This window comes from Pogoniulus pusillus, chromosome 9, assembly GCF_015220805.1.
Source record: "Pogoniulus pusillus isolate bPogPus1 chromosome 9, bPogPus1.pri, whole genome shotgun sequence".
Lineage (NCBI taxonomy): Eukaryota > Metazoa > Chordata > Aves > Piciformes > Lybiidae > Pogoniulus > Pogoniulus pusillus.
Genome location: NC_087272.1, coordinates 10,766,181 through 10,785,886, shown reverse-complemented (window position 1 = coordinate 10,785,886; position 19,706 = coordinate 10,766,181). Strand labels below are relative to the sequence as shown.

Here is a 19,706-nt window from a genome sequence, read left to right as displayed (position 1 = left end):
GTTTTAAGTGGGAAATTGTGGTTTAAAGCAGTAGAGTTACAGACCAAAACTTCAGGGTGCAGTTATAGTATGTGCCCTTCTATGTCCATCAGCACAGGAGAAAATTAAGATTTACAGTATAAAGAGAGACAAGAGAAGCAGCTGCATAGTCAAGCAGAGGAGAGCAACAAAATTGGTTGAGGGCCTGGAGACTAAAACTTATGAGGAACAACTGAAAGAGCTGGGGCTGTTTCAAGAAGAGAAGGCTGAGGGGAAACCTTATAGGTCTCTGCAACCACCTGAAAGGACATTGTGGAGAGGTTGGTGCTGGTTGGTGCTCACAGTTAACTGGTGATATAACAAGAGGGAATGGCCTCAAGCTGTGACAGGGTAGTTTTGGACTTGCTACTAGGAAAAACAAATTCACAGCAAGAGTGGTCAGGCACTGGAATAGGCTGCCCAGGGAGATGACTGAGTCACCAACTCTGGATGCGTGTAGAGGCCGTTTGGATATGGTGCTTGGGCATATGGCTTAGGGGTGAACTTTGCAGAGCAGGGATATTAGTTGGACTTCATGATCCCTAGGGTCTTTTTCAGCCTGAATGTTTCTGTGATTTTGTAACAACTTCCTTAGATGCTGAGCTACACATGGAGGTCCCTCTAGATATGTCCCTCTAGATAGTCCCTCCTTAATAACCAGCAAGGGAGGGTAAGAGTAAAGACAACTAACTGCAATGGTAGGAGGACTTGTGTAAAGGGTTAAGCCGCCTGGGGGAGTGGTCTTGACCCTGACCCCAGGTCCTCTTGACTCCTCCCTGGGGCTGGGCCTGACCATTATTCCAGGTGTAGTGTTTAGCCCACTCCCGCTCCCTGGCTAGCCCCCTATAGAAACAGAGCAACTGCCTGTTTCGTTCCCTCTCGCCCTGCCTCCCTGCTTGACAGCACCACCCTCCTGTTCCTGCCACTCTTTGTTTTACCACATGGCCATCAATCCACCAGGTGGACAAACTCATTGTCATCAATCTGGTTGCATGTGCATATACATATATATCACAGAATCACAGAATTAACCAGGTTGGAAAAGACCTCTGGGATCATCGAGTCCAACCTACCACCAAACCCTTCTAATTAACTAACACATGGCACTAAGTGCCTCATCCACTCTCCTCTTAAACACCTCCAGGGGTGGTGACTCCACCACCTCCCTGGGCAGCCCATTCCAATGCCAGTCACTCTCTCTGTGAATAATATAAGCTTTGCTCTTTTCCCATCCCACATTTTCCCCTTTTATCCCCCCAAACCCACAGCACCTGGGTGCTGTTGCAGTCTCCTCCCACCCCAGGTGTGACCACTTTGCCCTCCCTGCTCCCCTTTATAATCAGCCCCAGAAGAGGCAGTAGCCCTAAGCTTGCCCAACTGGGCGGAGGATCCTCCTCCAGTCACCACTGGTGAGTCTCCTACCTTGGTGTGTGCACACTGGGTGAATGGTGGAGGTGATCAAAGGCCGGGGGGCCTGGTGGCCCCCCGGCTATGTAGGGCTAGGCTTGATGATTGCTCTAACATCACCAAGGGGTGCTGGCTGAGCTCCTCTATGTTTAGCTGCTGCCTTCTGCTCTCTTGTCACACTGTAGAAAGGGCAGGACTGAATCTGTGAAACACTGAATGAGCGTGGAGGGAACGTCTGAGAGTCCCTGACAAGGGAAGTGGAACAAAACTCCAATCTCATTGGCACTCCTTTGTGTCAGAGTAGCTAAAATTCTGTTTTGTTTTGTAATGAAGCTAGAACTGGCTTTATTCACAGACTCACACAATCAGCCAGGTTGGAAGAGACCTCCAAGCTCAGCCAGCCCAACCTAGCACCCAGCCCTGCCCAATCAGCCACACCATGGCACTAAATGCCTCAGCCAGGTTTGGCTTCAACACCTCCAGCCACAGAGACTCCACCACCTCCCTGGGCAGCCCATTCCAATGCCAGTCACTCTCTCTGCCAACAACTTCCTCCTAACATCCAGCCCAGACCTCACCCGGCACAACTTGAGACTGTCCCCCCTTGTTCTGTTGCTGCTTGCCTGGCAGCAGAGCCCAACCCCACCTGGCTACAGCCTCCCTGCAGGGAGCTGCAGGCAGCAATGAGCTCTGCCCTGAGCCTCCTCTTCTGCAGGTTAAACAATCTCACAGTCTTCTGGCAGAAAAGAAGGATATACAAACTGTGGCTCAGAAATTGTTAAATAAAGTATGGGTTTCAGTAATTATCACAGAAGAGGACAGAGAATTAAAAGCTAGACTCACAATTCAAGCTTAAAGAGATATCAGATACCCAAATAATTAATGATTAGTTTCTATTTTATTCCTTTCCATTGAAATAATTTGAATTATTGTATCCACTGAATTGTACCTGTAAGGTTCTTTACTAACATTTTGATATGGCAACCAGGTACAATTCTATTTGATGATCAAATCTTCTCACCAACTATCTCTGAGGATCTATGAAGAATAAGGTATTGGGATATAATATGTGAGAGTCTTTTCACATTAAACACAGAAATTATCCACTTGTGAGTTGGGAATTAACACAGCTTAGAAACTAAATTTATATGCAGTTCATACTAGGTTTTGGCTATTATAGATCAACACACACATATATATATATAGTGATGGTTTGGGTGTTCCCTGCTTCCCCACACTTTGTAAATCACCTAGACTAGACTCAGCTGGCTCTGGAAATTGAATGAAGCTTACATTTGCAGCTAGCACAATATACAAGCAGATATTTACAGTATATACAGTTATAGACAGAAATAGACAAGGTAAAAGGTAATACAGAAACACAACAGCCCTCCCAGAAACCTGAGTCCCCAGGAGGGGCTCCCAACCACCCCTTCACCTTCCCCCTTCCCCTCTCAATCTTACCCCAGTCCCAAGGAAGAATAGAGGTTCAGCCAGGGGGTTAGGAAGCAAAGTGTATTAATCAGAAAAATGGCAGAGAGGCTGGAGAGAGAAATGCAGTTCAGCCAGTTCCCCAGCAGAAGAGCCTTATCTATGTTTAGATTCTTCTTCTTGTATCTCTCAGTAAGCCTATGAGTGAAGTAGACATTATTCTGTTTTCCTTATCACAGCCTGTAATCTTGTTCTTCTCACCAAAACATTCTAGCTAGCTTCAAACTAGCACACATATATATATTGTATCTTGTTTTCCCTTCCCTATACCTCTTTCTAACTCCCCTACCTCAAATACCTTTTATTTGTTGTTAAAGTTTTCTCTTTTAAGTTCCAAATCGAAGTGAGTCTATTTATTTGGGTGTGTGTTGCCTTTTCCTCTCTACATCTAATTCCTTTTCTTTGAAACAAAAAAAAAAGGGGGGGGGGAGGAGGGAAGAGGAAAAGGCATCCTAGAAATTGTTAGTGACTCTATTACCTATATTTGAGTTTCTGGAAAATTTAAACTAGAACCAAGACAACTTGCTTTTAGACAGCCTCTTTTTCCAGACCAATTCAAGTTAAAGTCATTCCCTGAGGACACACTCCACCACCTGCTCACGCAGCAGAGCACTTCTTAGCAGCACACTTTATGGCCTGCAAACACATAAAGTCCAACCATTTATGCTTCAATGTGCTGGCAAAATACAGCCCTCCCTCAGCCCAAATCCACACTGTGGCACAACACAAGCTTTGTTCAGTGGACAGGTTGGTTCTCAGGCTTCCTCCACTTTCAAGCCATCAGGAAAAAAAAAGATCAATCACAAAATGACCAGAAAATGCTTCTACCACATCTAGAGAAGACAGTTCAGCTCAAAGTCTGAAGGTTCACAGACTCCACAACCCTTCTGGGGAGGCTGTTCCAGTGACCCTTACACTGTAAAAGTTCTTCCTCGTGTTGATGTGGAACTTCAGTGCTGAAGTTTACATCCATTGGCCCTTATCCTGTTGCAGGGCACAAGTGCTAAGAATCTGTCCCTTCCTTCTTGACACCCAGCCCTCTGATATTTATATACATTTATTAGATCCCCTCCTACTCCTCTCCAGACTAAAAAGCTCCAGGTCTCTCAGTCTTTCCTCATAAGGCAATGCTCCAATCCTTGTCATCCTTGTAGCACTCCATTGGACTCTCTTCAGGTGACAAAGACCTTTTAGCTCATCAAGTCCTACCATTATCTAACTCTGCCAAGTCTGGTGCTAAATCATGTCTTTCAGCAGCACATCTATGTGTCAACTTGTCCAGTTTAAAAATATGCCACACCAAAGGCTTTTAAAGACCCCAGCATGCCCATTTCCTGGTGTTATAAACACCTGATCAACCTCAGCTGGAAAATGCTGTGTCCATCACGGAGAGAACACTGAGGAAGCATTCTGAATGACAGGCCACTGTTTTTCACCAGTGTGGCAGTGATGGAGCTGGATGAGGTCTCTCACACAATCCAAACACTGCGCAGCTAGGCTCCTGAAACAAAGAGCTGGCTAAAAGGAGATGGTGTGCTGTGGAAAGTACAGCTAGCATTCACATTTCATTAGACAGGCAAACAGAAAAAAGGTTATTGCTGGGAAGGTCACTGGATTCTCTTCTTCTTTTTTGGGAAAGGGAAGTTAAAATGATAAAAATACACAACTGTTGAGGTTGGAAGAGACCTTTGAGATCTTCAAGTTCAATCCCTCACCTAGAGCTCACAACCCCAGCACTAATGCTAAGCTACTACTACTAAACCAATGTCCCTAAGCATGTGTCTTTTAAATACCTCCAGGGATAGCAGGGGGCTAGACTGGATGGCCTTCCAAGCCAAACCATCCTATGATTCTGTGGTGACTCCACCACCTCCCTGACAGCCTCTTCCTCTGCTTGAGAACCCTTTTGTGAAAAGTGTTTCTCATAATATCCAACCTGAACCTCCCCTGCCACAACTTGAGACTGTTTACTCTTGTCCTGTCACTTGCTGCATGTGAGAAGAGACTGACCCCCACCTCATTCCAGCCTCCTTTGAGGTAGTTGTAGAAGGCAATGAGGTGCCCCCTCAGCCTCCTCTTCTGAAGACTACACAACCACAGTTCCCTCAGTTGTTCCTCATCAGACCTGTTCTCCAGACCCTTTGCCAGTTTAGTTGCTCTTCCTTGGACATGCTCCAGCAACTCAGTCTTCACAGACTCACAGAATCAGTCAGGATTGGAAGGGACCACAAGGATCATCTAGTTCCAACCCCCCTGCCATAGGCAGGGGCATCCTACCCTAAATCAGGCTGCCCACAGCCTCATCCAGCCTGGCCTTAAACACCTCCAGGGATGAGAAGGCCTCAACCACCTCCCTGGGCAACCCATTCCAGGCTCTCACCACTTTCATGGTGAAAAACTTCCTCCTCATGTCCACTCTGAATCTCCCCATCTCCAGCTTTGCTCCATCTCCCCTAGTCCTGTCACTCCCTGATAGCCTAAAAAGTCTCTCCCCAGCTTTTTTGTAGGCCCCCTTCAGATCCTGAAAGGCCACAATAAGGTCACCTCGGAGCCTTCTCTTCTCCAGACTGAACAGCCCCAACTCTTTCAGTCTGTCCTCATTAGGAGAGGTGCTCCAGCCCTCTGATCATCCTCGTGGCTTCCTGTAATGAGGAATCCAAAACTGAACCCAGCACTAACAGTGTGGCCAAGGAGCTAAGGTGTGTGATGACACAGTGCTGAAAGAGGAACATTTGTAATCAGTAGCTCTAATTCTACTGTAACAGAAAATCAAGGCATGCTTTCCTCTGCCAGAGATAAAACAGGCTAGACAAAGAACCTCTGTCCCACTACTCAACAACACAGACACTACAGCTTGTTAGCACTTGTCAGGTAATGCGAGGGAGCTGTAGAGATGACTCCAGTAACTCCTGGTAAATGAGATGAGAAGGAATTTACAAAGTACCATTTCCTGCTGAAAACAAGAGTCAGCTCTAGTAATGGAACACAAACCTTTTCACACCTCTGATTTTGTCCCTCCTAGGTAGATTCCTAAGACACCACAACCACAACATGAAAACTATTTCCAGGCCCTTGGAACTGGAAACGTTTATTTACCCTTTGTTACTTCCTGCAAACATGCACTTTCCCAAGAACAGGTGGGGTTGGTCTCCTCTCCCAGACAACCAGTGACAGAACAACAGGACACAGCCTCAAGCTGTGCCAGGGCAGGCTTAGGCTGGATGTTAGGAAGAAGATCTTCACAGAAGGAGTGATTGCCCATTGGAATAGGCTCTCCATCCCTGAGGGTGTTTAAAAGGAGGCTGGATGAGGCACTTAGTGCCACGATTCAGTTAATTAGAAGGTGTTAAGTGATAGGTTGGATTTGATGATCTCAAAGGTCTTTTCCAACCTGGTTAATGCTGTGGTTCTGTGAACTATTCCCATTTACTCTGGAATGCTATTGACCTAATCAGGCATCAGGGCTCCAGTGGATTTTACTGATGTCCCAAAGACAGAGAGTATTTCTGCATGAAATAAAAGGAAATTAATATTATCCATGTCATAATGATTTAAGCCAGCAGTGTGCTGGCATGGCTAAGAAGCCCACTAGCATCCTGGAGTGCATTAAGAAGAGTCTATGCAGCAGGTTGAGAGAGATTCTCCTTCCCTTCTATTCTGCCTCTACGCTTGGAGTATTGTGTCTAGTTCTGGGCTCCCCAGTTCAAGAGAGACAGGGAACTGCTGGAGGGACACAGACATGATGAGGGGCCTGGAACATCTCTCTTATGAAGAGAGGGTGAAAGACTTGAAGCTGTTTAGCCTGAAGGAGACAAGACTGAGAGGGAATCTTACCAATGCTTATAAATTGGATGTTAGGAGGAAGTTCTTCCTAGAGAGAGTGATTTGCCATTGGAATGGGCTGCCCAGGGAGGTGGTGGAGTCACCATCCCTGGAGGTGTTCAGGAAAAGCCTGGGTGAGGCACTTGGTGCCATGGTCTAGTTGACTGGCTAGGGCTGGGTGCTAGGTTGGCCTGGCTGATTTTGGAGGACTCTTCCAACCTTGTTGATTCTATGATTCTATGAAATATGGAGAGAGTGGAGGGGTTCAAGAGGATGGAGCTGGTCTCTTCAGTGGTGGCCAGTGATAGGACAAGGGGTAATGGGCACAAACTGCAACACAGGAAGTTTAATTTAAACTTAAGGAGAAAATTCTTCCCTGTGAGAGAGCTGAAGCACTGGAGCAAGCTGCCCAGATAAGTTCTAGAGTCTCCTTCTCTGGAGACTTTAAAAACCTGCCTGGATACATTCCTGTGCAACCTGCTTTACGTGATCTGGAGTTGAACTAGATGATCTCCAGAGGCCCCTTCCAACCCCTACCATTCTGTGATTCCAAGGCTTAGAACAGTATCAACTGCTGAATCTTATTCTGTTTCTCTGGCACCAATTCTCTGTAAGCTGTTCTGCCAGATCAAAATACAAACACAGAATCACAGAATATGTCTGGTTGGAAGAGGCCTCAAAGATCATCCAGTCCAGGCCTTGGCCACTGAACGGTCAACACTAAATTGTATTCCTAAGTGCCAGGTCCACAGACTGCTTGAACACTTCCAGGAATGGTGATTCTAACACTGCTCTGGGCAGATCATTCCAGTGTTGGAGAACCCTTTCAGTGAAGAAATATTTCCTAACATCCAGGCTGAACCTCCCCTGGTGCAGCTTGGAACCATTTCCTTTGGTCCTGTTGCTTGTCATCAAGGAGAAGAGGCTGCCCCCTCCTTACTCCAGCCTCCCTTCAGGTAGTTGTAGAAAGCAATGAGGTCTGCCCTCAGGCTTCTCTTCTCCACACTGAACAATCCCAGTTCCCTCAGATACCTCTCCCAGGCCATGTGCTCCAGGCCCTTCACCAGCCCTGTTGCCCTTCTTTGAACATGCTCCAGCACCTCAATGTCTCCCATGTAGTGAGGTGCCCAGAACTGAACACAGAACTCGAGGTGTGGCCTCAGCAGTGCTGAGTACAAGGGAATGATCACCTCCCTGTTCCTGCTGGCCACCACGTTTCCAGTACAAGCCAGGATGCCATTGGCTTGCTTGGCCACCTGGGCACACTGCTGACACCAGACCAGTAGCAGAAAGTGCTACTAATGAAAGCTGCAAGTAGACCATCTTGACAAGAAGCCACAACCAGGAGCCGTTATTTAAACTAGAGCACAATATGACTTCACTGAAAATTGCCATAACCATTTCCTCTTTTCTCCTTAATCCATCCACCCTGTCTCTAAATGTCAAATGCCTCTGACTAGCTCAAGACATAGGCTGTGGCAGAACATCTGAAGGCAGCTTCATGGGATTTGCATTGCACTTCCACATCACGTACACACGGTCACTAGAGAAAAGGAACGTGAGCTTTAGAATTCCTTGCCAAGGCTATGCCAACTCACTGAGGAATGAAATGATGAAGCTAGTGCATGCAGGAGGGCAGATGACATTTCTTCTCAGAGGAAACATGCAGCACAGCCTAGATTTCCCAACGCAGCAGGCTGTGCTGGGTGCTCAGACCACACAAGTGCAAAGATGCCATACGTTTGGGAAAACACAAACCACACACTCCAACCTGAAACCTTCACTCTAGGAAGCAGAAAGGACTGGGCTGAAGAGGAGATTGTGCTGTCCTCAAGCATTCCTCCAGCCTGGTCATTAGCATTGATATGCCCGAGCTGGAGTTAACACAGCTTCCTTTGCTTCGCTGAATGGATGGGGAAATGTGTTTAGAAGATAAAACTGAGGAGTAAACAAGTGGAGACAAAAGATGAGGGCGTTTGTGGGAACCACTTGAATCATGTTGTTGCTAAAATAAACATGCAGTGTGAAGGCACTGGGTTGCCAGTAGGTTTGTAGCTACGAAGAGCCACAAAACCTCCACGCAGTTTCAAGTGGTTTTGCTGAAGAGAAGAAGCTGTAGCAGCTGGCTCTGATTCTGAAATATGTCTGGGGGGCGGGGGGGGGGGGGGGGGGGGGGGGGGGGAACAAAAATGAGAAGAAAAAACACCAAAATATCCACCTGTCCAAGACAAATTTACATAGAACATCCATAGAACCTTAGAGAGCAGAAGAGGGCCTGCACCAGCAATACACTTCTCACAAAGAAGTGAAGAGTGGACTGGGAGCCTTACTGAAGTGACTCTAGAATTTTACCTGGGGAGTCTTGAGCAGCAAGGGACTCCCAGCTTTGCTTTTTCTGAGGGCAGGCTGTGTTAGGCAGCTCTTATCACTTCTTTTTCCATCAACTATATTTATCTCAGCAAGTCCCAATGGGCCTGAGTCCAGCTACAACAAACTTTCTGGCCATTTGTGGCTGTTATGAAATGGAGTGACTCAGGCAAGCTACATCAGAAGGACAACATCTTTTATTTGTTCATAGAAACTTAATAAGCCAAGGGAGGAAAAATACCCAAATGTCAGAAAAGACAAATCCCTACATAACTTCACCTTACAAAGCTTAGCTCTTCTCTCTGAGAGGAGCAGTGGGTGTAAGTTGCAGCACAAGAGGTTCCACCTCAACACAAGGGGAGACTTCTTTACCTTAGGGGTCCCAGAGCACTGGCACAGGCTCCCCAGAGAGGTTGTGGAGTCTCCTTCTATGGAGACTTTCAAGGCCTGTCTGGATGTGTTCCTCTGTAATCTGTGTTAGATTGTGTGGTAGTGCTCTGGCAGGGAGGTTGGACTCAATGATCTCCTTGGGTCCCTTTCAACCCCTAATATCCTGTGATCTCTGACTTTGGGGAGGGGCTGCTAAAGGTCTTCTTGTCTCCCCATGCATTTTCTGACTGCTCTGCCTCTCTCCCTAGACCCATAGCCCTGTGCTTCACAGAATCACAAAGCTAACCAGGTTGAAAAAGACCTCTAGTCTCATCGAGTCCAACCTATCACCTAATCCTTCTAATTAACTAAACCATGTCACTAAGTGCCTCATCTAGCCTCCTTTTAAAAACCTCCAGGGATGGTGACTCCACCACCTTTCCAGGCAGCCCATTTCAACGGGGCTCTTAACCATCTGCCTGGTGGAGCAGCTGAATGAAAGGTATCAGTGTTTCTTTACCACCAGCATTTCTCCACTTATGTTCCCATTGCCATGGTGAGCAGCAATAAAGCCTGAAATGTAAGGTCACAACATAGCCTAGATATCTCCCACAAGCCATCTGGAAGTGGCATTTTTCTGAGCAATTCTCTGGAGTGAATTTGCACTTGGTCTCCAACCAAAAGCCAACCTCAGCTCAGCACTGTAGACTCCTAACTGAGCTCCTGGGACATCTGGGAGCAAGACCTATCGGTCAAAATCTTGAACCCAGATTCCTCTCCAGCTCCTGAAGAGGAAGTTTCCAGTTCCTTGCAGGTTGTGAGTGTTGCCTGTTTGGTCTATGTGTCAGCCTCATTCTGTTTCCTTCCACAGTGTGGGAGTCCAGGTCCCTGCCACATAACTGCAGTGCTTTACTGAGCATGTCAACATCACTTCATAGGAATTGCTGATTATTATCCATCTTTCAGGAACTTCCCAGCCTATGCTCGTACAAATTTCAATGGTAAGGTATGACAATATGTGTCGTGTCTGGATGTATTTGTGAAGACAAAGCAAATCTCTTCCTCAGTCACTATACCAATGAAAAGTGAAGTCTTGGATTCATAGAATCATAGAATCAACCAGGTTAGAAAAGACCTCCAAGATCATCCAGTCCAACCTAGCATCCAGTCCAACCTAGTTGGAAAAGACATTGAGCAGCCTGCCCATTTCAGTTGGCAGTGTAGTGACTGGGCTTAATGAATATGGAAATAATTGGAAATCTTAGACCAATGCAGAGAAGGAGGAATATGTGACCCACATAAAGGGCATGCTGGAGTGCAGCCATAGTGTTATTTCAAATCAGTGAAAAACCCTTGGTATTGGGGATAGAGGTTAAAAAGCAAATAAGGAATAGTTCAGTAAAATGCCAGGAGGTTCCAACAGAGATGCAAAGTCTTTTCAAAAGCTCTTTACAGGCTGGCATCCTTGGAAAGAGGTGAAAATGAGAAATTGTTAAATCCTAATCTAGACCTTTGTGTCTCTTTTGCTGCTGAGGTTTAATAGGTTTACAAGATGACTAAACTGTTGCCAGCCAAGTCTTTTTTTCACTCAGACTCCGAAGTTGTGACTCTGAGTAGTTCACAGCCAAAAAGATTCTAATCAGAGTACAGGAAATGGACAACTGCCTTATTAAAAAAAAACAAAACCAAAAACAAAAAAACACCAAAAAACAAAAGCTTTTTCCACCAGATAAGTTTGGTTTTGCCAGCTCAAGCAAATTAATTGGGGGAAGGGAAAAAAAGGTAAGAAAAGAACAGCCCTGCACTTACTGGAAAAAAATCTGCAATGTACCTCCCTTAAATTTCCTTGAAAAGCCTACATTTTCCTTGGACGTGGCTCCCTTGCCCACCTGTGCTCACCAAGAATAACTACTACCCCAGTGTAAGAGGTGCTTCTAATGAAAGAGAAGTGGTCTGCTTCCCACACACTCCCTGTAGCTGCAGTGCATGGCACAGTCAGGCATTCTGTATGGCTCTGGCCCTCTTAGCACATACACTGCTACCTGGAATTGCTAGCAAACAAGACATGTTACAGCAACCTTCTTCAGCTGCTCCTATCTGGCTGTGATACCAGGAGGCAAATCCAGCATAGAGACAAAAAGAAGGAAGTTTAAGCTACATTTGGACAAATGCAAACTTCAATGTACACAGAGTTATAAAGCTTTTGTGGCCACACCTGAAAATTAGGACTCCTGCTTCATTATGATACTTTGGAGAGGTTCTGAGATGTGCTCTCAAAATTACACTTTTGCAGGTACTTCACATTTGCAGTGATCTAGCTTCCCAGTATAGTTAGCTCCTAAGGATTTTGAGAGCGAAGCTTTATTTTTCCTCCTCTAATGCTAAGAAATTTTCCTTTCATTCCTTCAGCATTACCTAAGTGCTTTTCATTTCCTGAACAACTCTCAGAGAGAGCTGGGCTATTTGTGGAATAGCTTATTAATTCATTCATAAATGTTTATGCTTGGTTCAGTTAGGCATGAGAAAAGCTCACCACTGACTTTTATCTCATTGGATCGCCTTAGACTCTCCTGCAACCTGAACAGGTTCTTTTGTGCTTCCTATCACTGTGGCTCAAACAGATCTCATCAGTTTCTAAGCTAGCAACCACCTCTTTCATAATAAGTGCATCAGTCTAAAGTATTACAGCTTGCTAGTATTTGAGTCAATATTCTGATGTGTTATATACTCCACTCAGTTTTGGTTTTATTTACTTAATAGCAGTCTGATGAGAGAAAAAAAACAGTGCAGGTATCCTAATTCACAATCCACACTGCTGTACACTTTGCTGTAACACAAGCTTTCCAAAAGTTAGTCTAAAATCCCTGCCCTGAATTCAAGAGGCTTCACCTTCTCACAAATAACAGCAGTCTTCCTGTAAAAGAAGGGTGCTGCGAAACTGCTGCCTTTATTTTCAGGCTATTTTAACTGAAGAGGAAAGGTTTTGCACACTGAAAGTGCACACAGGAAGGACTGTCTGATCTGCCAGAGCAAAGCTCTCCCTTCCAAATCAATACAATTCCTGAAGTTTCCCACTGTGAAGGATGTCAGTACTTCTGTGATCTAAATGCTAACAGAAACATCAGTTGTAGGACAGATGAAGGCAAAGAGACTAAGTGTAGACACACTCTTACAGGGTAAATTGAGCCCTCCCAGCCTTATTGGGCCTGGCTGACAGGTTACAAAAGGTAACAAATAAAAATGTGCATGATGCCTCCTTCCTAACACAAAGCCTCCTTGTTCCAACACTGAATGCTTACCACTGATCCCTGGCACATGCAACTCTACCTGACTCCATTATGATCACCACGGGAAGTATTCTCACAGCTATCTTCTCTAATATAAATTCACAGGGGAAAATGCTGAAAAACCTCTTAAATCCCATTTTCAGGACTGAAATATTCTCCTTTGTAAGCTCTCCCTGATGCAGCTGAAGTACTACCTTCGCAGCAGAAGTAGCAGTATAGGTGACATAATGTCCATCTGCCTTTCAGCATTTGCATCCCAGCTAAAGCTGTGAGGGAAACACAAACCAGAGAGCACCAGTGATGATCTGAGTAACGTGAAAGTCACTGAAGTCATCTGCATTACTGCATGTGCCTGGGAGCTCTTTTGCATACTCATTGACTCCTGTAGTTTGAATATTTTACTCTCTAATTTTTTATCAACCCAGCTTTCAAGGGCAGTGATTGCCCATGTCCAAATCAGGTGGACTTAGAGATGGCCCAAATGTTCTGAAAATTAAGGAATTCTAATTTCCAGAGGTGGCTACAGAACAGAAGATAACCTGACAGACACAACACTGAGCTCAAATGTGGGAGACTTCAAGTCCTGCTTCTGTTTCTGCCACTGGAAAGACTCTGTGTGGTTCTTTTCACCATACACAAACCAGGAACAATAAAAGAACTCCCTCTAGATCTGAGTGACATTACAAACAGATGATTAATAAGGATATCTGCTGGCAAGCATTTTGGCTTTGAAAATCTTGATTCAGTTTCTCATCCTGGAGAGGAAGAAAGGATTATTCAATTTAAGAACTGTCAACTATTTATAGCTTTAGCTGTATATCAAAAAGGAAAAAAAAGGTTTTGCAGAAAGAGCAAGCCACAATCCTGTTGCTGCCTCAGCCCTCTCCAGTAGAAACAACTCTCAGGGGTATCCGCACACTTCTCCAAGGTTGCTGGAGTGTATATTGTTCTGTATCTTCTTGACAGTAGGCTGCAGGACCACTTTCAGTCACTCAATAAAGAGGAAAAAAAGAACATTTTTTTTTCCACAGGATTTCACTTCAGCAGCATTTCCATCACCATCCTGTTATATTTTCCTTTTCAAATAGGAGGATGATGCCCATGCCCAAGTAGCAGGCTTATGTTTCTCTGTCATCAAGGCAATGCAACATGAAGACAATGGATATTCATGTACCCAGAGGGGCAGCCCACTTCCACCCAGACACAGACTTGAAAATTAAAACTATCCTCTCTTCTATTTGCTACTAAAAAAGACAACTGCCTGCAAAGTTTCTCCTGTTCTTTGCCTCTCATCATTGTTAGAGTTTGTCAGATCTTGCTCACAGACATCACTAGCAAAACTGAATTTAGTTGGATGCTTGCAGTCCCTGCTATGCTCATATCATTCCTGCAAGCCCCTTCTCTTAAGCTGGGAACAGGCCACCAACTAACTGGGCAGAACAGCTGTATGGCTTCAATGGGAGAGCAGGAATGCAGCTTCAAAGTGTTTAAGGCATTAAGGTGATGGTCTTAACAATGCTTAATGCTAACATACTCTTAAGAACTCTCCCAGTGGCTTTAATGTTGCTTGGCATCAAGCAGAAATAGCATAGAATCATAGAATTGTTTTGGTTGGAAAAGACCTCTAACATCAAGTCCATGATCAACCATCATCCTAAGACCACCACAGTCACTAAACCATGCCCTGATGCGCCATGTCCATACATTATAGCCTGCACCCCCTAAATCTGTTGATGATGAACCAGAAACCAGGACAGAGGACTGCAGCTATTCTAAAACTGAGGAGCAAAGGTTAAAAATTATTGCTTTCAGCACTGGGAAAAGTACTAATTTTACAGAACTGACTATTACATTTCTTCCATAGGTTTTAGTAAAGGCAAGAAGCTGTGTGTGGTCTGGGTTGCCTTTGACAGTCTACAGAGCTGCAAATAATCTATACCCTCTCTGTCAGTCCATGCAGTTAAATGTAGCTAGAAATTATTACAGCTCTGAACCTTCAAAGCATGGACTCCAACACAAAAGAAACTTGCAAAATCTCTACAATCTTATCATTGATTTCTCTGATGCCTTCCAGTCACTAAAACCTAACAAACACTAGGCATCCACACAAGGAACATCCCAACCAAGAATTCCAAATGCAGCCTGCCATGTCTGTGATTCCTAATGAAGGTGTGAACCAAGAAGACAGGCTTTCTGCACCCATGAGCAGTTACTATTTATAGCTGTAGCTAATGAACCAAAACAAGTGGAAACCTGTTAGTAAGGCCCTAACTTCAGATGCTTTGCTTCAGCTGAGGTAGAACACAAGAAATAAAGCTCTTTCAGCTCGATCAACAGGCTCAAGGCATTTCCTAAAGCAGATGCTGCCAACTGCCATTGAGCTGGTCAAGCTCCCTGAGGCTGTGGGAGACTTTCGGCGTAGGGGATTTTTAGCCAAGCCTTTATTCTCAATCCTAAATGCAATCAAGTCTCAAAGAAAAGGTTCAGACAAGCCTTCAAGCAGCATGGCATCCAGCCAAAGGCCTCTCTTCAGACCAAGACATGACTTCAGACATGATTTCTTACTAGCAATATTATGACAGTGCCGAGAGGCCCTCAGAGAGACTGCAGGTGCACACTCAGCCTAAAATGCACACATGAAAAGGTAATATGGGTGAAATATTTGCACCTTGAAGAGTTAAAAGAAAATGTTTGCCTAGTGCACTACAGAGTCATTTCTCTTTAGCCCTCAATCTTGAAAGTCTTCAGTTTATGCCCCCCAAGTCTTCTACTCTGTTACTTGATTCAGTACAGGGATCATCTTTAAATAGTAGCACACAACTCTCTGCTGTCTCCTGACAGCAAACTTCTGTTTCAGTGTTAGGAAAAAGCCAGCCCTTGCTCTGCACAACACTGAGTATGTTAATACCCTCACTGGTAGGGAACACATGAAGACATTTTTCCTGAAAACTAAAGTTATAAAGGGAGGCAAAGAGATTTACTCCTTTTTTTTGACTAACCAGTCAGGTGTAAGAAGGTAACACACACACACTATTAAAGAGAACTTTCTGTCTAATACTGAAATAATTAAGAACATTGATGACACCTTGTCTGAATAGACATAAGCAAAATGGGCTTGGAGATAAAAGAATAACACTGCACTGTCAGAAAAAAAATGTAGAGAAGACTGAATAAGAAATCAAGGCTTCCTCAGGAGTTTGGAACTGAGCTGAGGCACATGGTGGGATGGGAGTTTTCTCTCATCAGAGGGGTAACTGATGGAGGCTCATGGACAGGCTTTTTCTAAGAGATGTGACCTGAAAGATAAGCTGTGTGCAAACAAGAAAGTCTTGACAGATCAAGACCTTCCTACTACAAGCTCGGTATAAATAGATGAAGCATTTTTGCCTTTTCTTTTTGTCTCTATCTTGCATAAGTGTTTCTAAATGTGTTGCCTATTTTAACCATTACAAATACAAGTTCTTACTGCATTTCTTCATAACCAGGCCTAAGCTGTGGATGATTTAGACTAACTAGATAATAGCTAACCTTTCCTTGCTGAGGACATGGCAATCCATACACAAGGTCACCAGGGTAATAAAACAAACACTCGTTAACCTGACCTTGCTCAGGAGAAACACAGCAAGCCACAAGCTTTGTTACATTGACTAGATAGAAAGCTGGCACCGCAATTTCCTTTCAGTAACTGTCAATAAGCAAGACAACTGGAAGTCAGTGAGACATTGCAACATCTGCTGCAATTCCCAGAACAAGAACATACATCCCAAAGAACACACCAAGATACCCATCTCCTATATCCACCTGCCTCATTCATGCTTTCAGGCAGGGTAATATCAGCAGAGATATCAACACATCACAGCTGTTGCATGCTTGAAGCAGGACTGACTGCCACACAAACTAGAGATCAGAAGGGAAGGAATGCAGCCCAGTACACTCCCTGACAGTGATGGTGGAGCAGAGACAGTTGTTGATAAAAGGGTTCAGAAACATGTTACATAAAGACTGCCTTGATTTATTACACCAGTTAACTTTAAGGCTTTGAAGGCACATTCAACTTGAGAAAACTTCATGGCAGGAGGGAATAAGCTTTCTGTAGTTTAACAGTAGAAAACAGGTTGCAAACACCAGTTGTGCATTTGTACTGTGACAGGATATGGGTGCATATCTCCCAAAAATACATGATGGAGAGTGCCAAGAAGATTTGGTGTGGACTAAAGAAAGTAAAATCTCAATAGGTTTTAAAGCTTCCTTTGAATGAATTGGTTCATATGAATCATAGAATCAACCAGGTTGGAAGAGACCTCCAAGATCATCCAGTCCAACCTAGCACCCAGCCCTATCCAATCAACTAGACCATGGCACTAAATGCCTCATCCAGGCTTTTCTTGAAGACCTCCAGGGACGGTGCCTCCACCACCTCCCTGGGCAGCCCATTCCAATGGGAAATCACTCTCTCTGTGTTATGAAGGCTTATAGTAGTAAATATTTTTGCTCTATGAGATAAAAATAGTTCATTGTAGCTCTATAACTCTGCCATGCCACACTCCCTACCCCATTCCAAGTCAAAATCCTCTTGACACACTGTTAAGAGAGCCAAGACTACTTGGAATTCAAATAGCAAACAGTTTCAGAGATGTGAGGAGGCAAAAAAGATAAATTCAGGTTTTTCTTAATTCAGAATGTTTCTGGACTTGCAGCATTCTTAAAACATATTTCTCCTTGTAAGAGATGTCACAAAGTGTCAGATAGATTGATTTAAATAACATTAAAATTATTAAAAGCATGTCTGAGAATCTTGAATTATGAAATTTGCCACCTTCCCACAGAAAAAGGTAACAGGAAAAAAAATCTCCCCTGAATGGCAATTTCTTAAATTGCTTGGGGGAAAAATAGTGTTTTCTAATAGCCCAGGCACCAATGGCAACTCACCAAAAGTGATATCCCATACAAACTCCATTTCCAGTGCAGTTGCATATGCAGCAACACCTTTCAGCTATGCTGATCCTGATAAATAATTATTCAACTTTTTAAAGCTATCAACTTCCCCTGAGAGGCAACATTAAGTGGAGAAGGAAACCAGCAGTCTGACATGAATCATTATTTTCCTGTTAAAATAAGAATACACCAACAATGCACCCTGTACGTTTGAAAACAATTCTGCTCAAGTTAAACATTACCATAAAAGTCATCTTCTTGCAAGGAAAAAATGATTCAGAGTGGAAACAATTTGTAATTCAGTTTTATAAAGTTTGCTTAAGAGCTGCCTGCCCAGGGCAAGAAATCCACTCACTCACACACTTAATGTGATGATAACAAAGGAGAAGCAATCATCGAAATCATCTCTCATTGATCTACTGTACACAAGCTAACAGAAGCATGCAGATGTGTGGCAGGTACTGTTGACAGTAAAATACAGGATTTCGAGTGCCACACAGATAAGAAACAGCTTTGTGACAAATATATTCACATTCTATCAAGAGAAAAAGCAAAAAGGCACAGGATGATCTTCGTAGCTATAAATGAAAGCAATACTGCATCTACTTCATATTCTAATTTCAGAGGCAGGGGGGGAAAAAAAGATCACCTTACCTCAAATACAGCTTGAAGAGAGACATTAACAGCATGTCTACATCCTTTCTTAGTTCCTTTGATAGCAATCCAAGAAGAAATACAAAGCAGCAAATAACTATCTTCCTTGCAGACAGCACGTGCCCAGGAGTATCATGCTTCTCAGTACAGGGTGCTGAAAAGAAGTGGGGGGAAAAAATACAATTCAAAGGCACAATCCTTGCAAAATAAAAAAAAACAGTCCTTGCAAAATAAAATGGCAAAACCTTTAGATTTAAAATTCACAGTGAGGTTTATTGTGTTTTGAGGGAGTAGGCAGATTCAGAGGTTAAAGAATACAGATTTTAACTGTGACATCACCTCAGATCTCCACCAGATATTAATTTAGTACTTTTGTCTGCAAAAGAAAGGTGGTAAATTCATCTGTGCAGAATTCAGCCACTTAAAAGGTTCCTATTCCAGCAGTAGGCAGACATGGACTCACATGACACAACCTTGTTAACTCGCTGCTTTTTTCCTCCCAAACTACAGCACTTGCTAAAGCTACGCTCAAACATTAAATGGTCAAGAGTTCATACACTGACCTGCAATGGAAGCTTTGTCCTCAGCTCCAGCATTTTCTAACAGCAAACAAGTAAAAAAAAGGGGGAAAGAAGGGGGAAAAAAAGAGAGAGAAGAAAAAAATATAGTTTAATGGACTGAAATATTAAAAAAAAATAAAAAGCTCACATAAGCTTTCCCCAAGGGGGGAAGAAATATCCACAAGCTTTAAATTGGGCAGGCAGATTTAAGAGGAAGCAAAAAGGGGAAAAAAAAGAAAGAAGCAAACCTAAAAAGGCAGCCCTTTCTGTTGCGTCAAAGAGCCCACTGTGCAATAGGAACACTGAACAGAGTTGTTAAACTGGCAGGCTTTTGCTGGAGACAGCTTTTCAATATGCTCTCAGCATCGTCTCCCAGGGCTGGCTGGAGACAGTCCCACTCCTCTTAGAGGAGCTGTGCTCCTTCAAGGGGCAATCTCTCTTAAGGACAGTTCCTATAAACATGCTGCTCAACTGGTTTTGCTGCACAGGCTGGGGGTAATTCCGCACATAGACGTACCTGCAGTCACCGACCAGAGCTGCGTGCTGCTGGGGCAAAGGCAGGCGGATCCCAGCCAGGGATGGTTGCCTGGGCTGAAGAGCAGGGTGCTGCTGATGCCTGCCTGCCTGCTAAACCTCTATTCTCTCTGCTCAGACCACTCAGCGTGCTGCTGGAAAGCAATTCTGAAAGGCAGAGCACTTAGAGAGGAAACCTCTAAGGCGGCTCCCTCGGGATGCTGTAGTCCAAGTAGCGCTCGCTGATGAAAGGAAATGAGTAGTCACATGCTGCTGCCCAGCT

The 19,706-nt window shown here is 44.2% G+C and overlaps 1 protein-coding gene and 1 long non-coding RNA gene across 4 annotated transcripts in view; one reads left to right on the top strand and one right to left on the bottom strand.

Annotated features, from left to right (window-relative positions):
- Positions 1–19,500, bottom strand: part of CSGALNACT1 (chondroitin sulfate N-acetylgalactosaminyltransferase 1) — a 52,290-nt gene extending 32,790 nt beyond the window's left edge. For 2 of the 3 annotated variants that reach the window (XM_064148515.1, XM_064148514.1), the window contains exons 1-2: positions 18,914–19,292; positions 18,351–18,504 (exon numbers count right to left, since the gene is read on the bottom strand). The gene's annotated coding sequence lies outside the window, so the exon portion shown is untranslated. Of the gene's footprint in view, positions 1–18,350; positions 18,505–18,913; positions 19,293–19,427 lie in introns of those variants that run through there. The other variant, XM_064148516.1, reaches the window with a different exon arrangement.
- Positions 1,392–16,201, top strand: LOC135178055 (uncharacterized). Its single transcript, XR_010303334.1, has 3 exons — positions 1,392–1,427; positions 10,346–10,475; positions 14,626–16,201. It is a non-coding gene; the product is annotated as an uncharacterized LOC135178055 (long non-coding RNA).
- Positions 19,501–19,706: the final 206 nt, after the last annotated feature.